The sequence below is a fragment of the Anser brachyrhynchus genome (assembly GCF_964034855.1).
Source record: "Anser brachyrhynchus genome assembly, chromosome: 23".
Lineage (NCBI taxonomy): Eukaryota > Metazoa > Chordata > Aves > Anseriformes > Anatidae > Anser > Anser brachyrhynchus.
Window position 1 is genome coordinate 6496401 of NC_137716.1, and position 27979 is coordinate 6524379.

Genomic DNA, 27979 nt, shown 5'->3' on the forward strand with positions numbered 1-27979 from the left:
TGCGTTTAATGTCTGACATGAATGTTTCCCTTCACTGACAGAAGTTTATAATTTCCAGAGCATGTATTCCTGATGGTCTTAATATGGAAAATGTGGTGATATGAACACCCTAATGGCTAAGGCATCTCCCAGGTTTTCTGAAGTAATTGGTTGGCTTGAACATTTATCACACTGTCTCTTACCACCACCATGGAAGCAATAAAGCACTACAGAATTACTGTGTTATCAGACTTTGAGTGTCTTTGTACTTCAAGGATATATTTCAAAATTCTCGGAGAGACTGTAAAGGGACAGGGTTTTATGGAGGAAGGCGTGATTGTACCTGTTCTTGTAAGTGAAAGTTTGAAACATCGAAGCCTGGTTGGATCTGGTGTGGTAGTAACATGAGTTGCTACAGGGACCAAGTTTGGAGGAAGCTTAAGCAACAAATTAGATCAGAATCCTAGCTAAGAACAATGTAATTGTTGAGCTAAGCATACCAGTTTGCGACAAATACTTGGCAAAGCAACCTGTGGTCTTGATCGGCTTTTATCCCCAAACATATCTTGAAAATGCAAAAGGAGATAAGTGCTTTAGATAATCCTTTCACTTAATACATTATACAGTGACGTGCAAGATCTGTCTGTGGAGATTGTCCGTCAGTTAACTAATCGAAGTGCCAGCAGATGTGTGGCTATCCGGTTGTGTGTCTGACAGCTGTTATTTATTTGTTTTCTGGTATGACATGTATCGTTAGCATAGTAGCAACCCAAGCCCTGTCTTGCAAAAATTTCTCTCAAGAACATCTTAAAGATGATGAAAAGTACTGGAGTCAAAACTGACCTGAGGAAAATTCACATGCGGTTTCCGTTCAGGCGTGTCTGAACATCATGTGCGAGCACTCAGGTATGACCGAAAACAATTCAAAACGGCCCCAAGCATACCAAGTGTGGCCTTCAGACAGCATCGTTACAGCCCAGTACGGAGGCTGAAATGTCTGCCCTATCCTCCTTAGCCAACCCTGCTGAGTCCACTGCAGCATGCAGACGTTTAAGCTGTCTTGTGTGAGCTGGAAGTTAGTTGTCCTGTGCTACAGCCTGCTCTGTTCTAGCACGACCTCTCATGTTTTAATCAAAGTTCAGCAATAGATGTAGGTGTCACGTCTACTGTCTGTATGATACTGAATCTTTTCCCACACTACAGTTTAAACTGAGTGAGCAGTAAGCTCCCGAGGAAAGGAGGTCTCTCTTCTGTGAAATAATGTTTTAGGATCTGATAGCAATAACAAGTGTTTTCCCTACTTTACAGGTTAAGATTGTGTATTCAGCGCATTTTAGATTTGCTAGTTAACTACCTCTAAGATAATGTTTTAAAATATCTCTTATGAACAGTACTGTATACCGAAGTCTTTGTGACTAAATAATTTGTTTGATAAAAGTTACGATACATTCACCTATGCATTACTTCATTTTTTTTTAACTTTTAAGTGTTCACCTGTAGTGTAGAAGATGCCTCCACTTCAATGTTTTAGCTTGTTTCAAGAGCTCAATCTGATAATAAACTGAAGTAAAGGCCATGATGTAGATCCAGCTTTCTTTTTTTTTTAATGGCAAATACTAATTCTGGTGAGGATGAGAAGCTGTTAGGTTTTGAAGACTTAGGTATGATGCTTTTGAGTTTACAGAATTAAGTATATGAATTCTTTTGTTTTTCTCTTTCCCTCCCTTGTTCTTCAGTATCTTTTGAAGTCTCTTTACAAAGGCTGATGATTCTAGTTTCTGTCTTCAACGCTTTTTTTGCTGAATGGAGATGAATGCTTGTAATTATTCTAGTAATACTAGTATCCAAGCTTAAAATGTCTTCAATTTAAATGTAAACTATTACCTATGACTTTCCATTTTAATAGTTTATGGAGTTAGAAAAAGTAAATAAATTTGTTACCCTGACTTCACCTGTGAAGTTAAATACCTAAGCATGGAAACAACTGGCATGATAAATTATACTCTTTGCAATTTTTGACTTTTTAAAAATAAAATCTCTATTTGGATATTGAAGGGAACCACGGCTTCAGAATAATACATGCACTTGCAATGTAATGGAGGTACAGCAAGAGAAGGGATGATCTTTTAGTTTCCTACCTTCCTTGGTAAGGAGATGAAGTGTATGTTCTGAAAGGGCTTTAACAGCAAGTTCTTATGTCCATTTTCCTCATGCAATTGAATAGTGTCTCTTCAAGTAACTTGCTCTGTTAGCTGTTACGACACGTGAACCAAATGAACTTTTTCCTCTCTTCAGTTTTATATCTCTATGGTCTAAGCTTCCCCACTGCGATAAACTAATATACAGAACTGTATGCAGAATACTGGAATACTGCCTTGTGTGGCTCATGCTTCAGTTTATATCTTGTAGCAAACTAAAACTTATGAATACAGAAACAGGATAATCAACTTAAGGACATGCAAAAAGATAACTTACTTACTTTTTAAATCAAGTTTACAATAAAACTTGCAAGGTAGGTATTGAAGAGTTATATTTTTCATGAGAGAACAGCATCAGCTATGGTAACTCATGGGGCCTGAGTTACTGCTGCTTTGTCCATGTAGACAAAGGAAAGGAGCAGCTTTTATTGTGATCGAAGGAATAACTACAGAAATCCCGCATTGACTTGTTAACTAATAAAATAGCGTTGGGCTTGTCATACTGGGCAGAAGCCCTTTGGCAGTTTTGAGTGATATTAATCCTTAGTTACTACGAAGTCAACAGCTATTTGTTCACTGATCGGCATATTCACATTTTTCATGTGACTATATCTTCGCTCTGCTTCTAATCGGTCATGGCCTTAATTTTATAACACAGACCCGAAGTGCAGCATTACTCGGTCTTCATAAGCTGACTGGCCTGCAGGGTGGTGTTAAAATGTGGTAGCAGTAGATTCTGTGCATGGAAGCTGGGTCTGCTAAATAAAACTTCGGGGGGTTTTGTTGTTGTTTCACAGTGCTCAGCCAGCCACACTTAAATCACATGCAACCAGTGGAGCGAGCTATAGCGTGCAGCGATGTCCTGCATTGGCACCTCTCGTACTCATAGCACAGACTGTCAGGCCGCTTACAGCCTTTGCCTCTGGACTCTATCAGACACAGTCAGGGCAGGACTATGGTTGAGGATGTGCTTAGTAGAAAATCATTCCCCAGCCTGTCAAAACACCAAACTTTCAGGATTTAATACCTGGGAGTTTTTAGTTGGTAACCTGTATTCACAGAATTTGTTTATCGAAATTACACAGTCGAGACAGTAATGTTTAAGATTCTTTATTCTCCGTGTGTCTAGTCTCTAATTGAAAAGACTTGGTCGTCACTACCTTCAGTTTTCTTCATGCCCACGCACTTCGTTTCAGCACTTAAATGTTGATTTCAGGTAACAGGGTAATGAAAAGAAAACCCAGCTCTTGAGCATCCTCTGCCACACAGCAGTTTAATGGAACTTTAATTTTACCTCTGAATATTCCTCCTCAGGTAACTGGAAGTACTAGGCAGTGCATCAGGACTAATAAAGCTGAGCTTCGGGTCTATGCTCATGCAAATAATTCTCAAGTTAGTCTTGTCAGCAGCACTGCATCTCAGGCAGTGACTGCACGGTGTGTGCGCATACCAACTTATGGATGTGTTTCTGAGCTTTCAGCACCTACATTTATTTCCTGGATTCCAGGCAGGATTTTTGATCCTTTTGGGAGGAGTTGGTTGCAGTCATCAGTGGCTATTAGTCGGCCAGGTAGAGCAGATAGAACGTACCTGTTCGCGATAAAGATTCAGGCTGCATCAGGAAAAAAAGGATGTGCCCTCGTATTTCTGAGGTGGCCTGTAGGCAGTAAGTGCTCCAGATGAATGAAATAGGAATTTTCTGTTTGACACAGTATCAACATATTAAGATCTTACAACTTTTTTTCTTACTCATAGTAAAGTGTCAGTTTTGGAGTGTATTGAACTCTAACCACTATGATTTATTAGCAGAAATTATTACTACATCCCAAGAGGTTACTTTTGTCTCTTTGGTACTCAGAACTTATTTTGCTGGCATATTTGTTCCTTGACTCTGGACCGCATTTAATTTTGAGACTTAGGCTGAATTTGCAGACCTGTTTCTTAAAGGGAGCTTTTTTGTAACTATAAAGTGAGCATGTATAACATAGAAATTCAGTCTAAAATCGTATAATCTCTGCAGTACTGTTTCTGCAGTAGTTTGTCAGAATCTTTTTATTGTTCCTACCTTGCTGAGACTGCTACCAGAGAGCAAAGTGCAGCTGATATCAGCATTTCCTAGGGACTTTTGTCTCACTAGAGTATTATGTTCTCATGCTTTAAAGATAATGAAGTGAGTCATTGTCTTTACATCTCATGTGATTTATTATAGACATATCTCTCTAATGCTTTCTGAGGAAAAAACAGATCTTTTGTTCAAACTGGTGGCTTTGAACTAGTAGGCTGGTTGAGAGTTTGCTTAACTAGGGAGTTGCTTTGATTTATTTTTTTAATCTATATACTGAGAACGCTTCAGCAGACAATGGAGCTCACAGGAGCTTTTTGGTGATTTATTTTTATAGGTATACTGCTTTGGCATCAAGGAAGAATAGATTCATCAGCACCTTTTAATCTACATAGATATGTCAGTGGTTCTATTTTCCTCCTGAAAAAGACTTAGCTGCACTGGATGCAGGTTGGTTGCTCTGATGGAGTAGTAGACTGGGCACCTTGAAGAAAAAGGTCAACTTCTGAAGCTTTGAGAGTATAGCAAACTTCCTAGGCTGAGCATCAATACAGGCCATGTGTTAACATCTCCAAGCCATTCTATCGTTAGCATTTGATATACTTACTTGTTATCTAGTTCAGCTTCTGCTGTGAGGAAGGCAAAGCAGAGTTATAACAAGTAGAATAAAAGGAAAATTAAGTTTAGGCATCTCTCCTAACCCAAAGGATATATTTGTAGCAGCAAGTATCAAACTGCTGCCAAGTGTTGGATGTGATGTTTGAAGGAGGATCAGAATCTGCAAATAACAGGTGAAAGGACTGTGAACTGCAGAGTAGCTCTGTGTGTAGACACACTTGTACTTGGGTGGAAAATACTGATAATTCTTGCTAGATGCTTCCTGCGTGGTAAAAGAAGTGAAGAGCCATTCTGCAGAGCGCAGAGAACAGGACATCTATGTACCTCCACTATTAAACAATTTCTAAGTTACAAGCCTTCATTACCTACAGTGGCAACTCTTTTGCTGGTCAATGTTTAATAGCAGCAATAGTAACTCTATAGACCTGATGACCTAAAGGAAAGAAGCAACTGCCTTTTTTTCCTCTTACTTCAAAACAACATGCTTAAACAACTTTTAAATTATTAGTGATGTGACTAAATTTTTTGAAGTGTTGCATATCCCTGCTGTTGTACAGATGACAGTGAGAATTATGGGGGTTGCCATATTAGTTTTTGGAATAAACCACGTGGTTTATACAGGAAGAAATCCCTTCTGGTGCTGAAGGCTGTGAACTCCCTGAGTTTCCATGGACCAATAGGAGAACAAAATTGCATGCATCTTTTTTTTTTTTTCAGAATACCTGTATCACAGTTCTGTAATAAGTATGATAATAACTTCAATTTCCTGGCTATAGAAGGTGCTGGGATCTGGTGCTACAATACTACTATATTATTGTGTGATTCTTTGATACTAGCTGTAGAGTGCAGTGATAGTCACACTGTTATTTTAATCTTTGCAGAGTGAAGCATGGGTCAGTATAGTCATTAATTGCCTGAAAAAGAAGCATTGAATATCCAGAGTTAGAAGGAATCCACAGGGATCCTTGAGACCATCTCCTGGCTTCACATAGGACCACCTAAAAATCACACCATGTGTCTGAGAGAATAGTCCAAACCCTTCCTGAACTCCAGCAGGTTCGTTGCTGTGCCCACTGCCCTGGGCAGCCTGTCCCAGTGCCTGACCACCTCTGGGTGCAGAACCTTTCCCTAACCGCCAGCCTGACCCTCCCCTGTCCCAGCTCCATGCCGTCCCCTCGGGTCCTGACGCTGTCCCCAGAGAGCAGAGCTCAGCGCCTGCCCCTCCGCTCCCCTCGTGAGGGAGCTGCAGGCCGCCATGAGGCCTCCCCTCAGCCTCCTCTGCTCTGGGCTGAACAAACCAAGGGACCTCAGCCACTCCTCACACGTCTTGCCCTCCAGACCCTTCACCATCTTCATAGCCCTCCTTCAGGGGCTCTCTAATAGCTTTATGTCCTTCTTATACTGTGGTGCCCAAACCTGCACGTGGCGCTCGAGGCGAGGCCGCGGCAGGCAGAGCAGTGTAGGACAATCCTTTCCTTCACCCAGCTGGCAGTGCCGGGCCTGAGGCACCCCAAAAGGTTGGCCCTGTTGGCTGCCAGGGCCCGCTGCTGACTGGTGCCGCTTTGTATGCACTTGGGTTCTGCATCCAGATCACTGAGAAAAACACTGAATAGAACCATCCTTAAAAAGAAGGCAAGCAGCGACATGATCTGATATTAAGTTAGGTAGGGCAGAACAGTGAGGAATTATAGCCCCAGTACATGACTGAATAGCTAGTTTTCCCCCAGTCTTTACTTTTGTAAATTGTTCTAGCTTTTCTACAATGTAATAGACTGTGACGGCTACTCAGGAACAAGAATTTGGAGTTTTATAGTGTTCAGCAGAAGTTTATTGAATATTAGAGAGTAAGAACAAAAATAGCAAACAGAAGACAGCTTTATACTCCTGTTTCAAATAATGGCAGTGGCTTTGCCCTTTGCTTGGATACTGACTGTATGCAATTCTCTGTTCCTATTGTCTTGGAAAGGATATGGTAGGACTTGGAAAGGGCCTGAGGCTAGTGACAGAGGTGATCTAAAGCATAGCATAGCTTCCATAGCAAGAATGACTTAGTGGGCTCGGACTCCTCAGCCTGGGAGAGATGATTTAAAGCAGATACTAGATGTTTACTGGATCTGAAGTGGCAAGAAGCAGCTGGATAGGAACTGACTGTTCACTGTCTCTTCCAGTACTATGCAAGCTCAGGTTTACAATTGAAGCTGTTAGGAGATAGCTTCAAAGCAAACAAAAGGAGGTGATGGTTCTTGCAGTGGATATTAGGTCAGGGGAAGTTCTTGCTCAAGGATGTTGTGTCTGCAAAAAGATAAAGGAGGAAAAAAGGAGACTGAGCAAATGTTTGAAAGGTATTTTGAGAGTAACCAACGGACAAGTTATGTCAGGCTTGGGATATTCACAGAGCTGATAACTGAAGCAGAGAGTTGCAAGGGAGTATTCTGTACTACCTCTCCCTTGGAATTTGCTTGTAGGCACCACCGGAGACAGGATAATGCACTATATAATCCTGAATGGTCTTACTGCTAGATAGTACCTTTCTGATAGATTTAACACAGTTGCTTTATCACTGTTGCATGATTTTCTTTTCTGTATGGGCTTCATTTTGCAGAAGTTGTCTCTGCCTTCTGTGTAAGCTGGTCTAGACTCCCTCTGTAGGCAACAGAAAGCAATAGCTGCGACGAGTTATCTTTTGAAGGTGCCTGTTTCTCTCTGACCAGTGAGAACAGACAGGCTCGATAGCTTGCATGTCCTCTGGATGGTGGCCAACAGACAGTCACAGTACCAGGGATTTTGTTTTGACCTGCCACTGATGGGAAGCCTGCAGACCCCAGGCATCTGTCAGGGTAAATGGATGACTAAAGAAGTTATTGCAGGTTGTACTGACCTAAGACTTATTTCTTGAGGGACGTGATTTTTTTCCCTTATACAATGTGTCCCAGTCCTTAACAAGTATTTCTGGATATTGCTGTTAATGAATCACCTTTGACTTCCTGGTGAATTTCAGATAAATGCTCCTAGACTTTAGCATGTCATCTGCTCCTTTTGAATGGTAAGAGATGTTTCTTATTTATCAGTTTTCTAGATACTTCTAGAGTGTCAAAATAATTAAATCTTACTCTCTTCTTCCCCATTGCATGAATATACAGCTTGAATGTGTATCTGTCATACTAGCAAGAGCATGGGATTTTGTATTTTTTAATGAGGTCTTGTATCTTGCTTTAGAAATTTGCAGCATACCCTAACCTTGGGGTGACTCAAACTGAGCACTGTGTGTAATTGGAATGAAACCTCTCAAAGGAGTGAATTAAAGCTGCCTTCTTGTTGTGAGTTACTGTCAGTGATTCCTGCTGTTTCCCCTGCACCTCCAGCTGAGCTCTCCTAGAGAAAGCACAATTAGCCTGCTTCCTGCTCCCACATAATTCCCTGCCAATACCACCAAAATGCCCTTAAATGTTTTTTTCTATAAATAATCTCATTATCTACTGTTCATAAATCAAATATGCGAATTGTCTGCCGTCTGTCAAGTCAGTCACTTATAAATGATTTTTTACCACAGTGTTTTCTTAATCTTTTTGCTCTGTTGGAATTCCATATGCATTATAATTACAGTTATGAACAACAAACATCTGCAAGCAACTGTGAGAGCAAGCAGTACTACCAGCCAGCACCTGCCTGTTCAGCTGCAACATCCTGCTAGCGATTCATACTCCCCACCAAGTGAGTGTTTCTGGAATCCAGCAGTGGTGTCTTCTGTACGTATGTTTTATTTTAACGTTCTTGTAGTATAGGCAGGTTTAGAATTGGTTCTCAAATACAACAGTTAGAACATTAACAAAAAAACAACTGAGGCCACTACTTGTAGCTGCAGGAGGAAATGAGCCTCCTGCTCTTTTTGGAGAAGCCTCTCTCTCAACTGAAAGAATAGTTTCTTCAGTCTGAAGTGGTTACTATGAATTGTCTCTTTTAGCTCAAATACCTGTTTCATATCAGGTGTTCAGTTCTCCTAAACAGGTTATTTTTAATGCACGTTCTGAAACAATTAAAATAAGAAATTGGAGAAATTATTTTCACTTCCCTCCTTTGTGTCTTTATAAGCAGAAAACATAACATGCTACTTTGCAATTATGTCTCCAGACAAAATTTGAAGTAGCTTGAATGCATTAGTAATATTTATTTGTTTATCTGTTGAGAAAGTATGATGATATGAACTGTGGATTATAAACATGCTTCATGAATTCCTTGAAACTATGCTAGATAAAGTGATATTTTTACAGCATTGCATGTGAGAAATCAAAATGAAACTATCACAGAATCAGTATTTCACCTTTTCAGTGGGTAACTCCATCACTGATTTCTTTTTTGTTTTGTGGGGAATAGGTAAACTGTTTGTGAGCCTGTAAAACATATTCCTCAAGCTCCTGGACATATTTCTATATTTAGAAACTTAAAATAGTGAGCAGTATATTCATATCTGAAATTGTTGAGTAACATCTTCTTGAGGAAGCAAGAAGTGCTAAAAACTGGCTTACATTTTGCTAATCCTTATTTTTTTTCTTCTGATATTTTAGTGCTGTTAAAAGCTTTCTTTTCCAGATAAAATGTAAATATTTTGATAAGAAAACTGCATTTATCAAAGTATGGTGTGTGTCAAATTTATCTGAGAGAAGAGCATCTGTTTTTTTAGTTGCTTATCTTTGACTCAATTTTCCCATACTTTACAAATCTACTGAACTCTTCAGAGAACAAATGGATAAAAAATAACTGATTTTTAATGAAGTTTCACTCAGCTTTTCAGATTTTTTTAAGTTAAGGTTTCTAGAAATCTGTAAAGTAAACTTGAAAGCAGATGTAGCAGGTAATTGGAGGTGAAGAGTGAGTGTGTTCTGAAGCCTTCTTTTCCGACAAACATTTTCCCTTAATATTGATGAAATATGAAATAATAAAATAAATTATAATGACTGTACAGGAAGTAATATTTAAAATTTAGCCCCTAGGAAAGAATACAGCAGGGATTCTTACATCAAGCATTTAAAAATATAAGTTATTCAGCCTTAATGAGGCATCACAGTAGGTGCCTTGCTTCCAGCAATGATATTGGAAGCTTTAGGACAAGCTTGAAGTCACACAGACTTCAGCTTAATCATTTGGTGGTCATGGTGTGAGGGGAGGGTTTATTCTTGGCTTCAGCGGTGATACTTGACAGTTGAAAGTAATTACATTTAGTTGTATTTGCTGAAATACAAACTTACCATTGGCTGAATTATCTGATTCCACACTTAGCTTTCTGACCTCCTCTGGCAGCAAATTTTGCAGGTTAACTACATGCTGCTTGAAGAAGCACTTCTCACTTCTGGACTTCAGAAGACTTATTGCTAAGTAGGTCCCTCTCATCTACAGAAGCAGCTACCTTGAATTTTAATAAGAGGATGATGTTCCAATACAAAATGCAGTAGAGCAGCCTCTCTATCCAGATCTTGTACTCGGCACCCCTTTTTCTGAAGCAGTGCTCTCTTCTCAATTTGTCCAGGTTTGTTCCTGGTGCTGGTTAACTTTGTTCAGTTCTCAAGCCTTTTTACTCTAATCTGCAGCCTGATTTTATGCCATGGAAGGAACACCTGGTGCACAGAAATGGTGCCTCAGTGGATGTGCTTGCAACACCTGTGGTGTTGCTGGTTCAGCACCAAAGGAGCTGTGGCCACAGTACTGTACTCTGCAGTGGCTGTTCCTGTTCTGCTTAGTACTAGGAAAGTGGAAGCAGAAAAGGCAAAACAACTTTTTCTTATTCTGTTCACTTAATTACAAAATGAAATCATAACCTGGAGAACGTGCAAAATGATAACGACCAAAATCAGTTTAGGAGGAAAAAGCTCTGCTCTGCACTGGTGCAGGCTCATCTTAAGTACTTTTGTGGCAGGTTTGGGTGCCACAATATAAGAAGGACATGAAACTACTAGAGAGTGCCCAAAGGAGGGCTACAAAGAATGTGAAGGGTCTGGAAGGCAAGATGTGTGGGGCAAGACGTATGAGGAGCGGATGAGGTCCCTTGGTTTGTTCAGCCCAGAGCAGAGCAGGCCGAGGGGAGGCCTCATGGCGGCCTGCAGCTCCCTCACGAGGGGAGCGGAGGGGCAGGCGCTGAGCTCTGCTCTCTGGGGACAGCGACAGGACCCGAGGGAACGGCATGGAGCTGGGACAGGGGAGGGTCAGGCTGGGGGTTAGGGAAAGGTTCTGCACCCAGAGGTGGCCGGGCACTGGGACAGGCTGCCCAGGGCAGTGGGCACAGCAACGAACCTGCTGGAGTTCAGGAAGGGTTTGGACTATTCTCTCAGACACGTGTTCTGATTTTTAGGTGGTCCTGTGTGGAGCCAGGAGTTGGACTCAATGATCAGGCACAGGCAGCGGAAGCAGGGACACGTGGTCTGGGAAGAGTACAGGGATGTGGTCCGGATGTGCAGGGGTAGGATAAGGAAAGTCAAGGCATGGATGAAACTGAGCTTGGCAAGGGATGCAAAGAATAACAGGAAGGGATTATTTAGATACGTTGCTCAGAAAAGAAAGGCCAGGGAGAATGTACCCCCTCTGCTGGATGAGAAGGGTGAACTGGTAATGACAGACATGGAGAAGGCTGAGATACTCAACAACTTCTTTGCCTCAGTCTTCACTGCCAGTCAGGCTTCCCAAGTCTTTTGTTTCTCTGAACCTGCAGATGGAGGCTGGGGGAGCAAAGTGCCACCTGCTGTAAGTGAAGAGCAGGTCTGAGACCACCTGATGAAACTAAACAAGTACAAGTCTATGGGGCCTGATGAGACGCATCCTAGGGTCCTAAAGGAATTGGCTGATGTACTTGCCAAGCCTCTCTCCATCATATCTGAAAAGTCCTGGCAATCAGGCGAAGTCCCTGGTGACTGGAAAAAGGGAAACATTACTCCCATTTTTAAAAAGGGTAGAAAGGAGGACCTGGGGAACTACAGAACACTGAGCCTCATCTCTGTGCCTGGGAAGATCATGGAACAGATCCTCCTGGAGGCAGTGTCAAGGCACATGTAAGACAAAGAGGTGATCTGAGACAGCCAGCATTGCTTTACCAAGGGTAAAGGGTGCCTGATTATTCTGGTGGCTTGCTATGATGGAGTGACTGCATCAGTTGACAAGGGAAGACTGACCAATGTCATCTCCTTGGACTTCTGTAAGGCCTTTGACACAGTCCCACATGACATCCTGGTCTCCAAATTGGAGAGAGATGGATTTGATGGGTGGACCAACTCACTGAATAAGGTGTTGGCTTGAAGGTCTCACCCAGAGAGTGGTGGTCAATGGGTCTATGTCCAGGTGGAGGCTGGTGATGAGTGGTGTCCCTCAGGGGTCTGTCCTGGGACCGGTACTATTTATTATCTTTATCAGTGACAGACAGTGGGATTGAGTGCACCCTCAGCAAATTTGCAGGTGACACCAGTCTGAGTGGTGCAGTTGATACAACAGAAGGAAGGGATAACATCCAAAGGGACCTGGACAAGCTGGAGAAGTGGGCCCATGTGAACCTAATGAGCTTCAACAAATCCAAGTGCAAGGTGCTGCACCTGGGCTGGGGCAATCCCAGACATGCATACAGAGTGGGAGAAGAACTCATTGAGAGCAGTCCTTTAATTTTAAAATTAAAGACATTTGAGTGTAAACTTGGACTTCATGTGACTTGACAAGGATGGATTTGATATGCATGTGTACTTCTCTTCTGAAAAATGCTGAACTTATAAAAGTGAACTTATAAAAGTAATCAGTTCTACAGTTTTCAAATAAATCTTGTTCTTCTGCAAATTCAGCTGCAGGTTTAAGAAACTTAGTATAACTGTGAAGAATCTGTAGTACTTCAAAAACTGATAGATATTCAAGTCAAATTTGGAATGAATGTTATAAGGGTATAGTTATAACTGACCAACTTCTATAACCACAGAATTCTTATGTGACATGTTCAACAATGTTTAATACACCTGAGCCTAGTTTAGGAGTTTCTTAACCTTTACACTCTTTGCCAAACCTAGCAAACAGCTGTGTGACTGTTCAGCTCTAAAACACCTCCATGGCTAATTTCCTTATGATAAGAAATGTGAAGTCAGTTTTCCTGGTACTGAAAGCAATTTTGGTTTTAATAACCAGGTTTCTGTTGTGTTCAGCCCTGGCAATTGACTGCGCTGTGGCTCAGAGAAGACTAATTCTGGAATCCTTCCTGGCTTTTTTTGATATGACTGCCATCTAACACTTGAAATATGATTTAATCTGTGCCAAAGTCTATAGCTCTCATTAATTCAATGTATCTGATGTTTTGGTGGTTTGGCAGATGATTAACTAAAGATATTATCTTGAGCTTATGAAGGTAAAGAAGGATGTGGGATGTATTCCAGAAGCTTTCACCTTTACCCTTTACCAATCAGAATCATGATGTGTGCCATCATTTATCCTCAGAAGAGCTAGAGAGGTTAGTTTGAGTCTCTCTTAAAAATTCTTCCAGATTTGTGATACCAATTTGGATTTTGTTTGGTCTTTTCCTTCTCTGAGATGGGAAATCAAGGCTTGGAATTAAACTCTGAATTCAGAAGCTGAATACAAAGCGCTGCCCCTGGTTTTCACAAACCTCACAGTTTACGTTATTCAGAACATGAGATTATCAAGTTGATACCATGAAAAAGCCTGCAGGAAAGTAGGCACGGCACAAAGTTCAAGATGAAATCTGTAGGATCATTGTGGTTTTTTTGGTTGGTTGTTTCTTTGTTTGTTTTTGTTTAAGCATTTATCTGTGAAATCAAACAACTTGTACAGTTATTTACTGAGACAGGTGTCCGGTAGCCCAGAACCTTGGCACAGTCAACTTCCAATAGTCCTGTCCAACATACCTAACTAACAACTTGTATTCTTAAGACGTTTCTTAGACAACCTTTTACTGTTTTAGGAAGAAAGTGTGTTTTATTGATATGCTAAACATCTTTTTCCTGACTAATTTATATGAAAGTTTGTGAATAGATCTAGGGTGCTTTTTGTCCTGCAAACGGTTACTGATATGTCAATTTAATGCCTGAAATCAGAGCTAGCTGTTCCCATTGAAGAAAGTGTGGATCTTATGGCGGATCAGTGGTTAGCACTGAATTTGAACCTTAATAAAAGCTGGGAAACCACCTCCTTCCCTACTGCACCCTTAGCAGGATGAAGCGCCAGTCCCATCTCACTGTTTGCTGATGTGGAAAATGTTGATGTTTTTCCAAGGTTAAGGTTTATCAAGTTAAGCCCAACTGGTTTTTTTCTAAATTCAGATGGGTTTGAAGTTTGAGTAAGTGAGAAAACTTACTGAGTAGCTGTGTGGATTTTTTTTTTAAGATCTAGTCTGGTGGTCAAGATCATGTTTTTATTAACTCATTAGCTTATTAGTCAGTGGCACGATGTCCAAGGTTATTTAAGGTGATGTCACCCCTGGACTTCTGAGCACAGCTGTAGTTTTTTCCTTCTGTTTAGTGAAGTGAAACAAATTCTTGCGGAGTACTGTAATGTCTTACAAAAAGAGTATACGTACCAACCAAGAAGTTACCACATTTAAAACTCCTACAGTTTTTCAGAAGCAAGCATGTGATATGCCTGTAACTGCCTGATTTCTTTGAACTGTTGTCCACAGCAGTTGCGATTCTTAGTCAGTGCCTTCCAAAAGGGTCCTTAGCTCTCTGTATTTTGTGAGGTGACATGCATCTAACCAAGCCTACAATATAGTAACCTGAATCTAAATCAGCTGTTAGGTGTGCTCCACAGCCAGCAAAAAGCTAATCGTTTTAATTGTACTAGACAGATATGTTTAGTTGTATTTAAGTCTTACACCCAAGCTGACTGATTGTTTAAGGAGCCTGAAATGATTAGGTCGCATGTGAGTTCCTATTGCAGTGTGAGTCAGTAAAGGGCGATTCATCAAGCTGTTTGCACTTGTGAGCATTTTATATATTGCAGGTTTGGATGGGACTCTGAAGTGAGGGGTTTTTAATTCTTTTTTTTTAAATTTGACTTTCTGGAGATTTTCCATTTATTTTCGGAAGACATTTAGTGTTTCTGTAGGAAAAAAAACAGTACTGCCATTGAAAGCAAAATGAATGTGGTGCCCTGTTTGATTGCAGACTTACCGGGAGCGCTTAGAATGACAAAAGCACAGAAAGAAAGAAGCTGTTCAGAAGACAGGAAACCAAGGAAACAGGAGCCCCTGCAGGGTTCAAAAACAGCCTCAATGTGAGCTCTGTGATGTCCCTTGCACAGGAGCAGGTGCGTGCGTAGCACATATCCGGGGAACCTTCAGAAGGCGAGATAGGTTTTAATGTTAAGAACATAACAGAGCATGCGTATGGCAAGTAAAAGATCTTTAAGAAATATTTCTGAAAGAGAAAATGTGATACAGATGTGCTTTAAGTCAGTTTGCTGCACTAAATGAACTCTTGGGATAACCAAATGTGATCCGAGCATGTGTGTTGCTCAGCTTTGCCAAACATCCCTCTAAAACTGCAAGGTACACTGAGAAAGCTTAACTGTTGTAAAAAAAAAAATGTTTCTGTATCATTTTTTCTCTAAACTCATGTTAAAGTGATTTTACAGTTAACAGGGAAATAACTCTATCACTTAAAAACACACACACAAAAAAACAACTAAGCATAGCAGAATCAAAGCTTATTTATGACTGTTCAAGCCAATATCTCTAAAAACCTTCTCCTTCAAGTGTTCAGCCATCTTTGGGCTTAGTTCTATGTCTCATCTAAGCTATGACTATGAAAATATCTGAGTATTTTCTGGTTCTTCACTTGGCCTGGGTAGAAGATCTTGTACTTATGAGTGGCTCATGTGGTCATTCAGAGTTGTCTGTATTTAAGTAAGGATACAAATCTTTTAGCATAAATGTTGGTTTTGTGTTGCATTAGGAGTGTAAAGCTCAGCGATAAATTTAATCCCCTACAGTCAAATACTATAATAATTGCTATAGTGACAAATTGGGGAAAGTTATGTTGGGGACAAATAGCTGACAATAGCATGATGAATTTTTAACTTAAATGCTGTTAAGAATGTCTTCCTAAATAGTAAACTTCATAAATAGTAAAGAACTGGGCTACTAATCCATTTTCTTCATGCGCTGCTGAAATACAGGGAACAAGCAACAGAAGATGATGAAACCAGAAGCAGGGCTGCAGTTGTTTCTGAAAACGTACCTGGAGGGCTGCTGGATTTCACAACCTGTTTTACATGACCATGTGGAAGATGTTAACATCTTTCCTCTCAAGGTAAATTACTATGTGAGGTTTTCAATTTCAGACGTACTATTTTAATGTAATTTCAACATTGCTTTCTCAGCAACACATGACCAATGCTTGTTGAATTTATTCCATACTATTTAATTTCATTAGGGTGACAGGTGTTGTCTTGTTACTGCGTATGAACAGATCACGTTCTAGTTAAATTTCCATGTGAGGTTTTCAGTCCTTGTAGAGCCCTTTGCAGCTTAAGGGGATGTTGTCTTTCTTTCCTGTCTTAAATAGCAATGTAACAAAGCTATTAAAGTAGCTGTTGTAAATTACTCAGTGGGTTGGCACAATTTTAATACGGAATAAGTACGTGTGTCTTTTAAAAGTACATTCTGCTGTAAAACATTTCTGCTGTAAATGCAAAATAATTTTTACTGTCCTGGGTAGATACCCTGAACAACATGTTTTACCTCTCAGACAGGAAATAATGAAGGAAAAATATTTGACTTCATTGTGAGCTCCAAGTGCAGTTTTGATGGCTTCAGTGCAGAGGATATGCATGTTAAGCAGTGAAGAGGAACACACTGCAATACCAGGTATGAATGGAGATGTCATCTTGTTATGCTGAGCTAAAGTGATTCTGGTTAGCTGTTCCCAGAATACCAAAGGAGACCACTAGCCAATGCATTACTTTTTGAATGTAAAATATAATATTTTATCAAATGTAGAAAAGAGCGGGGTAAGTTAAAGTATTGGATAGCAATTCCTTCCCTTGTCAAAAAAAAAAAAAGATTCCTGTGTTTTGTGCACTTGATAGATCACATTATCAAGACTCTTATCTATCTGATTTAGTTTGAGGAGAACGAGAGAATTTTAGTATTCTATGAATATTTAGTGGGTGACTCAAGTGGATTTTCTGCATTTTGTCAATGCTTAACTGGTAAACATTGTCTTGTTTCAAAACTGAAATTAAATGTCTTAGAGATCTTCAAAACAACTCTGAGCTCTTTTTATTTCACCAGGATGAATTCCTTGTACACCCCAAGAGTATAGATAGACTCAATCAGTCGGTGTGTTCATTGAAGTATGCTATATTCCAGCTGTCTCATGATAAAACTGGCCAATAGTTTTTGATAGAATTAGCTTCCTATCTCTCCTTTTCCCTTGCTGTCAAAGGTTTCTTGCATGGAGTGCAGCCGGGGAACACACCATCTTTTGTCCAACCACTGTTTAGAAAGAGTTTTGTCTCCTTCAGCTTGAATGAAGACAACAATCTAGTTAAACACTTTACAGAGCCTATGTGCCACCAGGGTCTGGGCCCTGCGATAGGTAGGGATCTGTCTGGCACCTCTTCTGGACATGCTTACCCTATACAACCAATGAAGAATATGCAGCTGCTGTATTTAAGGGACTAAAAGCACATCTAGAACTTCCTTTTTCTTTTATCCGAAAGTTTAAGCTTGAACATCAGTTTTATTCTATATTGCAGTAGGAGGCTTCTTTTTCTCATATTGTTAGTCCATTTATATGATAGCTCTGGAAGCTTTTCTAAAATGCTTTATGATTTACTTATAGGAAAAAAGGTTCTAGATCTAATATATGAGGAGATGATGAAAAAACAAAACCAAAAGATTCTGATAAAGAGACAGAGTGAGGAAAAGCAGTGTAGACACATAGGAATCAGGCAAGTCACCCATACAAAAATGGGTTTTCCTGGGGTTCTGTTGGAATCGCTTCTGTTCTTTATTTATTTATTTAGTTAGTTAGTTAGTTAGTTAGTTTGAAGTTGAAATTAGCTTTCATTTACTTAGCTCTTTTTTTCTAATGTAGGTATTCTTGACCTGGGTGGATTTTAAGTTGGTTACAAATTTGTTTCTTTTCAGTGTCCCTGAATTCAGATTTGCCAAATGGTTGCACATTTCCATTTTTTAAAAAAATATTTATAATTATTATATTTTTTTTAAATAATTTGAGAAAATATTCTACCCTCCTCTTCCAGAGACTAGAATTAATGCACAAAATGCTTTGGTCATGTCTGAAAAAGAGGAGGTGAATGGCTCCTTCGTAGGCCTGCTGCAAAGCCATATCCCTTAAGAGAAGTATATATATATATTTGTTATCGTTGTTTTAAGTTTTATTGCTCTAGGACTATTCCTTCTAAATGAAGAAGCTGATGTGTTGGCTTGTCCATAGTGGCTGTTATTCAGTTCTTTATAATTGAACACATAATGCTTCAACGCATGCTACTTGTCTCTTCCTGTCTGGGAGAGATGTTCTTACATAGTCAGTGGAGGGAACAGACAGCGTAATTAAATGTGTTGTCCAGCTGTTATCACCTGGTCTTCTTAAATGAAGAGGGGAATCTATAGTATAGCTGTGTTGTGGTTTTGGCTGGGCTGGAGTTAATTTAGTAGCTGGTATGGTGCTGTGTTTTGGATTTAAGATGAGGGTAATGCTGGTAACACACTGTTTCAGTTGTTGCATTGCAGAGCTTACACAGAGGTGGGACTTCTCAGCTTCTGGCGCTGCTCCCCCAGCCTCCTCACTGGCAGGGCACAAGAGGAGGGGACACAGCCAGGACAGCTGACCCCAACTGGCCAAAGGGATATCCCATACCAGGTGGTGTCATGCTGAATAATATAGGATGGCTGGATGGGGTGAATGGGGTGGCTGCTTGGGGTCTGGCGGGGCATCAGTTAGTGATGGTGAGCAGCTGCATTTTGCATCGCTTGTTTTGTGTATTCTGTTTGTTTGTTTGTCTTCCTTTCCCTTTTTCTTATGAAACTGTCCTTACCTCAACCCATGACTACTTGCATTTTTCTTTTCAATTCTCTCCCCCATCCCACAGGGGATGGGAGGTCAGAGAATGTCTGTGTGGTGCTTAGCTACCTGCTGGGTTAAATCACAACAAGCTGTAATGCAGCAAAGGAACGTTTTCCGTGTGTTTTCCAGAAGTACCAGTAAGATGATGGCAGATGAGTCCAAATACTGCTCTAGTGGCAGCGCAGCAAACAATTACCCTGAGAAATCATTAAGTGCACCAGTTTCAACGTGAGTCATTTTGTGTACAGCAAGCAAAAGAGGAAAGCTTGTGTTTACTTTCTGCTATCTACAAGTTTGACTTATGAATCACATTGCTGTACTCTGATCAATAGACACTTCTGTTACCACGCTTGGCACTTGACTGAATAATACACAGCTACTTCAGGCTGGAAATCAGCATGCATAGTTTAGGTGTGTTCCTACGTCTTCCGCTGCTTTCTCGTTGACCAGAGCATGAATAGCGATTAAGTGTTGTTTGCAAACAGTCTGGTATTTAGCTGACCAGAGGACAGCTCCTTTGAGACTGGGACTAGCTTAACATTGTTCAAACTGTATTTAATGCAACTGTGTAACTTTTACTTTTTTTTTTTGTACGTCTATTAGGTTCTTTGAAGACGACTGGTACTGCAGATAGAGGTGGAGAAGTGAGTTACAATGGGAAGGGCAGCGGCTTCCTGTGGGCAGACCTGACATGCTGTTACCTTTCCTGGTGGGTGACCATTGACTGTCTTTCTTAAAAATGAATCTGTACTAGTACTACTTAGTGAGTTTTCAAGAACAGAATATACCAGTTTTCCTAGCTCCTGAAAGGTTTAACTTTGTATTTCTCCATCTATACAGAATTGTCACCAGGACTTTAGAGTGAAAAAAGTACAGAGGTCTATTCTGTCTTGAGTTTATGTAATATTAGTTAGTTTTTCAGAATAAATAGTTCTTCATACTCTGGAGTTGCTTGAAGGCCTGTGTTATCATTTAACCCATCAATTAAGTACCACACAGACACTTGTTCGCCACCCCACAGTGGTATGAGGGAGGGAATTGAAAAAGGTAAAAGTGCAAGAACTCATGGGTTGAGATAAGTACAGTTTAATAAGAAAGTTTTGGTTTTCTTTTCCTAACAAACAAGTGATGTAAAACGCAGTCGCTCACCACCAGTTGAGCAATGCCTAGCCAGTTCCTGAGCAATGGCAGCCTCCCAGCAAACTCCCCCTGAATTTGTTGCTGAGCATAATGCCACATGGTACGGGATATCCCTTTGGCCAGTTGGGGTCAGCTGTCCTGCCTGTGTCCTCTCCCAGACTTCTCACTGGCAAGGCAGTACGAGAAGCTGAGAAGTCTTTACGTCTGTGTAAGCACTGAAATGCAACAGCTTTAAGGAAAGGTTGAATGTGGTGTTTAGGGACCTGGTTTACTGGGTGATATTGGTGGTAGGTGGACAGCTGGACTAGATGATCCTGGAGGTCTTTTCCAACCTTAATGATTCTAAAACATCAGCGTATTACCAGCATTATCCTCATCTTAAATCCAAAACACAGCACCATACCAGTTACTAGGAAGAAAATTAACTCTATCCCCAGCAAAACCAGGACAGCCTGTAGAAAGTAATTGTCTTCTCTTTTACCTTTTGTATATCATGTCCTACCGATAGGGAAGCCCTAGGCCTTTATAATCAGCATATGATCTTATGTGGCAAGACAGGTCTTGTAGCATTGAGAATATACTTGCTAATGTCACCACCTCTGACTGCATCGAAAACGCTGCAAAGTTGTTCGTTCTGGCTCTCTGCTGGAGCTGGTTTGGGAAGTGGTGGCTCTGGCTGCATTGGAGCCAAGCAATCCCTGACTTCTAATCAGCAGGCTTGCCTGAGGTGTTCACCTGCTCCTTCATCTCTTGGCACTGCAGCATGCATGAAACTTGCTGCCAAACACTCCCAGGATAGAGTATCATCAAAGAGCAGTTTTAAACCCCTCTCTCCAAGCGTGATTTCTTTGGCATGATCAATTCTACAGCTGGGCAGTACAATCCATTCAGACAGCTGGTGTACAATATACAGCAGTATGGTTTTCCCAGGGAACTTGAGTGGTTTTTCAGTTTGTTTCGGTCTGCCTGGGAAGTTTTTTTTGCTTAATTTCTTGAGAAAGACATATAGGGAAATGAAGCTCTTGCTGCATGTGTCTATGCTTGGTCTTTCCTTGGAGATCAGTGCTTTTTGTAAAAGAGAATACTCAACAAGCAGTCAATAAGATAGACCAAGTTTATCTTTGAAGGCTGCTTTTGTTGCAGTACACTACTCTAATTATCATAATATCAAAAAGTCTTATTTGTCGACTTTTATGAACTTTTTTGCTGTATTTTCATAAGCAACTTGAACTGCCATAAGGTACTGCTGAATGAAGCAGTGCTGCCTGTCTGTCTACTTGCTGCTGGCACCGACTTTCATAGGCCTTTGTTGAAAGCTGGGTTACAGGATATATGGCACGCTGCTAATTTAAACTGATTGCTAAACCTTGCTTCTAGACTAGTCTGTGCAAGTTGGTCCATCTATATGTTGATGGTAGTGCTATGACTCAAGACGTTACCTTCAAACAATTTTTAAGACTTACAGGATAAGAAGTTGTGTAGAAATTAGTGATTATGTAGCTGCTGAACTCAACTTCCTCTTTCCTCTTCATGCAACCTAGGTAATCTGTAACTAGACATGCAAAAAAAATCTCCATTGCTTGCTCAAACTTCCTTGCTGAATTTGCTTTACCACAGTTGTATTCATGCAAACCTTGTGACATAGGTGTGGTATCTGTGATAGTTCTGCTAGGATACCTTTGACACCCAAATAACCACTGAATTTCTTTTTTTCCCTCAGTCTACAAGTCTACTCATCTGATGACTCATGTCATATGACAAAACACTGTAGCATCCACTTTACAGAAGAACTCTAGTCAATCCAGATATGTTCCTCATTTGGAATGTGCACTTTTGCCTTAGATTCACTGACAGGGCAAGATCTGGAGAAAGAGGAAGAAAATGAAGAGAAGAGGTAATGCATTTTTGTTAACTTCTTTATAAAGTTACCGTGAGATGATGGCAAAGTGAGATTGGTGGAAAAGCTGCAGTGTCAGGCTATATGTAGAACACCCAAGGGAATGAGGAGTGGTGCTACACCACTAAAAGAAGGGGGAAAAATAACATGTTAAGTAGTTAAGCTCTTTTATTTTTCCTGGTGTCTTTTTGTGTACAACTTTAGGAAAAACTGTATTTATATTCATAGTTCTTAAACACTTTGCTGTACTGCTGGTGCTCAGTATACAGACTTAAAATGTCTGATTTGTAAACAAAATGCAACATCTGTCCATTTCCACAGGGAAGTATTAAACTTGTCTCTTCAATTCCTATGAAAATAGTCCATAGAACAGCACTAGCTGTGACTAAAAACTATGCTTTTGTATTGAGTAGAAGCATTTAAAAGGACAAACGAAGTGTAAGCTTCATAGTTGTCTTCATAGCATGTTACCTAGATGGCAATTGTCATTTACGTTCTTCAAATGAATAATGCAGACCCAGGACACCATATGGAGATTTCACTGTCCTCCTGTCATCAGAAATACAGCCCAGTCTCACTTAAGCACATTAATAATAGATAAGGTTTGTTTTGTTTTTCAGATGGCTTGGAGTTGTTTGTGATTTAATACAAAATAGATTCAGGGTTGCTGGGAAGGGTTTTTCCCATGGCCTATCTTCAAAGAAATGTAGAAACTGAGCCCTGAGTTCTGAAAGTTGTAAATTGCAAGAGTATCTTTTTTTTCCCCTCTGAGGACACAGGGATGTTCCTATTATCCTGCCATCTGCCCAGAAATGTGAACTTTCCTCCTAACAGGATATCTCAGGCTGCCTATGGAGCAGTTTTTGTTCAGATTCAGTTTTTCCTAAAATAGGAAAATGGTCATCCAGAGCATAGAACAAGTTATGCTTTCCTCTTTAAGATAAAGTTTTGCCATGCTGTGTACAGAAATGTAATGAAAAGTAAGGTCTCTGCCCTTTCGACATGGCTCATACAGGCCAATACATCAGAAGTAGAAAGTGGAAAATAAGTGCCACTGCATTCGCGTGAATTAAGCAATCTCTTCTTGAACAGAAAATTTGCCAATTGAAGGAATGACATGCTGGAGAGCAAGAGCACGTTGTAGGTAGTTTTTTTCTGAAGATGGGTTTTGATGCATAAGCATGAGAGAAACAAGTTGATTTTTTTTCTTAGTTACTTTCTAGTTACTAACAGAGGACAAATATGAAATTTCATCTGATGCTGAAGGAGCAAGTATAGTTACCTCTTCTTGCAATGAGCCAACAATGCAGGTCAGCATTTCAGTGACCTCTTCTCCTGTGCAAGAAAATACTACTCCTAACTCCTAACAGAAGTAAGGAAATTACTGTTCAGAGTAGACAAAAAGCATTAATGTGACAAATTAACATACACCAATTATCAAATTTAAAGTTGGTGTGTTGATAGAAATGGATGTTATCTGGATGCTTATGTCAAAATACATGTCACGGTGACTGCATCTCAAACCTAAAATACTCCTAAAACTCGAGGCCTAATACTTTCACCCTAACAGCTTCTTCCATGGGACGTTTTAAAGCAATTTTAATTATTAACAGTAATCTGTTAAATAGGGATTCTGATGCCGTAGTTCAAGAGCTGGTGACTTTTGGAAAGCTGTGTTGCTGACTTCGTGAGAGATACTGTCTGTGATCACAGTGCTCACAGCGTCTGTACTCCATGACTGCAGATCTCATAGATCAATTCAGTGCTAGTTTGGTAGCAACTGTTATATCATAAACAAAATTTTAAGTGTATGCTTAGGCTATTTCCAGTAGCATTTTGGGTCATAAAAATTTAAGATGCAAAGAAAATTGTGTTCTTCCTAGAGGTAGCAAAAGTGTTTCAGCCCGATCTGTGTGATACTTCAAATTAGCAGAAACACCCAGAATTGCAGGCTGCTCTTCATTGTCTTAAATGTTTCCTGTGTGAAGGCCTTCCAAGCCAGTGCACTTAGTTGAAGCATGGTGTTTATTCTGCAGCATTGATCTGTCTCCTTGTTGAAAGAAAACATGCCAGAGCAGGACGAAAGGAGATATGGCTTTATACTGCAGAATTGACTGTGCTTGTTAAAGTGTTAACTCTTGTCACTGAGTGTTCTGTGGTGTGGGGGGGTTATTTTTTTTTCTACTGAGCTTTCAGTAGTTATATCTTGTTCCTGCTCATTCTGGCCTGGAGCTACTGTACTGTGGCCGGAATATTTCTAGGACACAATCAGGACCATTGTGTGTGTTTGTTTTGTTACTATTTTTCTCAGGTTTTCCTGAAGCAGGCTTTGAAGTCCAAAAGATCTTTTTTCATCTTTCAGGCTGTGAAGATTGTGTAGCTGTTTTTCTGTTTCTCAGAAAATGGCTAACAGGAACTCTCGTTTGATAATCCAAAAAAGAACTTTCAAATACAGGTTTTCAAGTCAGGTGGTAATTTCTTAAAGTTGTAAGTACTTACCATGCTAATTCAGTCTCAGCAAAAACAAATGGGCTTGAACAGACTATTGAGACAGTATGTACTTCTGCTATCCCTGAATCCATAAATATTTCTGCTTATTCTGTAGCTGCTCAGATATTGAGCGTAATTTGGTAGCCACCATTTCACTGTGCAAATCAGGCTGACTCTGTAGGCTAGTTGTTTTATCCCCTTTGTATTTTCTGTCACTGAGTAACAGTGCTGTATTGCATCTTTTTTCTCATTGAAAGAAAATTCCATTAAATGCTGTTCGTATAATATTATAGTTGCTTAAGATCAAAGTCATTATTAACATTTGTGGGCTTTGTGCTTGCACAGCAACTTATTTATGTGTTTGTTTTTATATTTACTGGTGACCCTTCTCTTTTCCCCATAAAGGCTAAAGGTCTGCAGTTAAATGTGATTATCATCGAAGTTCTGCAAAGACCTTCGCCAGCATGTACCTGCCTGAGGGGCTCTTCTGGACTGTGTGAAGACGTAAAAAAACCTTGTCTGTCATGTCATAACAGCAGTTAAAAGAAAGATGTGATGTAGCATTAAGGAGCAGCAATGCTCATTATCTGAGGGGCTGTAGTGAAGTAAAAAAAATTAGTTAATCGCACTAGTTAGTAAATCGCACTAGTAAATTGGAAATGGTAGTAAATCCAAGCTAAAGATCACAGACTTCAGTAGGATGCAAGATTTATTATACATCTATCCTTGCTTTTTTCTTTTTTGTAGCCCAAGATAAAGTATCTTGCTTAGAAGGACGGTGTGAAATTCAAAACATGAGCAGGTTGTTTCAGGAACTCATAGTCTATGGATAAAAGTCAGCATTTCTGGGGTGTGGTTAATTTCTTTCTAAGGTTGACTTCAAGAGCAGACCTGCTGAATTGCAAGTCTTCCTCTTCAACTGTAAAGGAGAAAGGTATGTAGATAAGTAAAACCAGGTGAGGTGCCCCCCTTCACACAGTGGGGTGTATCTGCTCTAACTTTGGCTTTGTAAAGTTAGATCTCAAGATGAGAGAGCCTTCCTCTGTAGAAAGTGTAAAGAAGAATAGCTAGTCCATGTGACTAGCTAACAGAAATGATGTTAAATCAGGATTTTCCACTTCTGCATTGAGTTATACAGGTACTTTTCAAACTGTGTTAACACAGTGACTTTGCTGTAGCTCAGAGATACGGGGACCGCTGCTTTGGGTTACTGGTTATAATACTATGTCTGTAGTCTTGTGGGCGGCCAACATGGCTACTAAGCATGTAACAAATACATATTTATTATTTTCCAGTCAAACTGAACCTCCAGTATCAGTTATGGTGGTTTCATTCATTTAGCTTCAGTTTTCTCTTGTTTGGAGTGGCTAAGCCGTGCTCGTGCTACGCTGGAAGTTTGAACCTGGTAATTGAAACTATTCCAGTTTGCATTCGTCAGGCACAATATGCCCTTGATCTTGATTGGCAATCTCTAGAATAACTTCTGTAAAGCTTTTATTAATAGCATTCAGCATTTAGTTAATAGTATTCAGATAGTAGTGTTAGAACCCTAACACAAAAATAAAAAATGGCATAGGAAGTGGGGGAAAAAGATCTATTCTTGTGTAGACCGATACGACTGAAATAGTCTCACATATGAATGATGGAGAAGTGCCAGTAAATAACAGAAATATCCATGGAGACCACCTAAACCCAAATCTAAATGACAGAGGTGATATATTCTGCTATTCGTCGTGCTTATGAGGGAAAATATCTCGTGCATTTACTGCAGTTAAGATTACCAGGCAGCCGTAAAATTCTGCATACATTCGGTTATCTCAGATCTTTTAACATTTTTAGAAAGAAGCTCTGAACTGAGCTCTTAATTCACTTGAGATTCATCCTTAAGAAGCTCTATTTGTCATTACTGCATTTCTTAAGGTATGTTTTTATTTGGCTGTTTTGGTGATAAAGTAGCAAAATAACTTCTTACTGGGCTATTTGTACAATAAAAATAAGCACAGAGGTTGATATGTTCCTGGTGGTTTTACAGGTCTTTTACAATGCAGTATAGAAACTAATTTCAAAGTGCTAAAATAATCACTGCAGTCCTGAGAAAGGGCATGTGTCTAGAGAAGCAGTAAGGTTTGGTTAAAGGGAAAGCTATTTTTGCTTGTTTTTATTCCCTCTAATGGATTGCATTTGTCCTCTCCGTAAGCAGCAGGACTTTTGTGAAAAGAAAAAAAAAAAAAGCTTTAAACAGAGCATTGAGCCTGTTAAATCCTGGCAATGCCATGCAGCATTGTCTTGAAGGTGGCGTGTCAGGAATGCCGTTGGATGGTGGGTATAGAATCATTTACGTTGGAAAAAACCTCTAAGATCATCAAGTGCAACTGTTAACCGAGCACTGCCAAGTCTACCACTAATCTGTGTAATCACATGGTGTCATCACATCAGTACCCAGGAGACTCACGGGAACCTTTGGCAAAGCAGCTTGTGCCGTGAATGTTGTTCCTCAGTTCTGCCGCCTCCTGTTTGTTTTCTTACAGAAGTGTTGCTAAGTGCCACGGTTTGTCTCCACTGCACTGCTGAGTTGCTCTGTTAAAATAATGTTGATAGCAACGCTTTCTCCAGGAAGGAGAGACCTGTCTTCACTTTCTGATTCATAAGGAAAGACAAACACCTGAATTTGTCAGAGATGTATTTCAGGCCCCCAGGCGTTTGCACTTGTCTTTTACAAAGCTCATACTGATTTTCTGAATACTTGCATCGTTATTTATAGAAAAGCTTTTAAGGGAAGTCTCCAATGCTGGAACTCAGTGCTTATTCTGGAGAAGCTAAAGCTTCATCAGTTTGTCACATTTTCTTACTTAAGGGTAAAGCAAAATGTCAGAAGTAATTAAACTGTTTTAAAACTTAATTTTTTGTTCCTTCAGTTTTGCTGTTAAAAACCTGAGTGCAATATGTTTACTTTTGTGATATCTTTCTCATATCTTGCATTGTCAGATGAACCTGGGCTGCAACATGTCCATTAGAAAGATAAGTTGGATGCTTTGGAGACTGACCAGTTGGCAGTAAGATGATGTTACAGCCTATGCACTGGTAGAAAAGAAGAGCAGTTAATAACAGTTGAGGAGGACTCTTTAGCAAATGTTCCTGGCAGTGGAATACTGGAGATCACAACTGCAAATAACTTTTTCAAAGTACTGAGAGATGTGATCTGCATTTTATTTATGAATATATTTCTATCACTTTAAACACCAGAAATCATGCTGATACTGTTCACTTCTTAATAAAGAGGTTCATCAAAGTGAATAAATACTTCAGATGAGGGTCCAGTTGTCTTTAAATATGTTACTTGTTTTAAGTGTTCCTATCTGCCATTCTGTCCTCTGTCACAATTTGTGTTCCGTGTGTAGAAAACCACAGAACTTAATGTAGCACGTGGAATTGTGCTGTGTGTAACTCACGCCCTCTTCCATTCTGTCTGCTCAGTTATTCTCGGTTTGGTAGATAGATGGATCATTTACATATAATTACTTTTCCATTAATG

General features: G+C 40.0%; 1 long non-coding RNA gene across 10 annotated transcripts; it reads left to right on the forward strand.

The window, feature by feature from the left end:
• The first annotated feature begins 6121 nt into the window (after nt 1-6121).
• Nucleotides 6122-27759, forward strand: LOC308182165. 10 transcript variants are annotated; one of them, XR_013941691.1, is made up of 12 exons: nt 6122-8568; nt 14991-15132; nt 16003-16136; nt 16575-16693; nt 18097-18716; nt 19050-19148; nt 19253-19331; nt 19524-19629; nt 21781-21954; nt 24853-25381; nt 25743-25852; nt 26287-27759. It is a non-coding gene; the product is annotated as an uncharacterized lncRNA (long non-coding RNA). The 10 variants fall into 10 exon arrangements; XR_013941692.1 differs by having other exon boundaries at nt 27433-27759; XR_013941693.1 differs by having other exon boundaries at nt 6123-8568; nt 24853-25852; nt 27433-27759.
• Nucleotides 27760-27979: the final 220 nt, after the last annotated feature.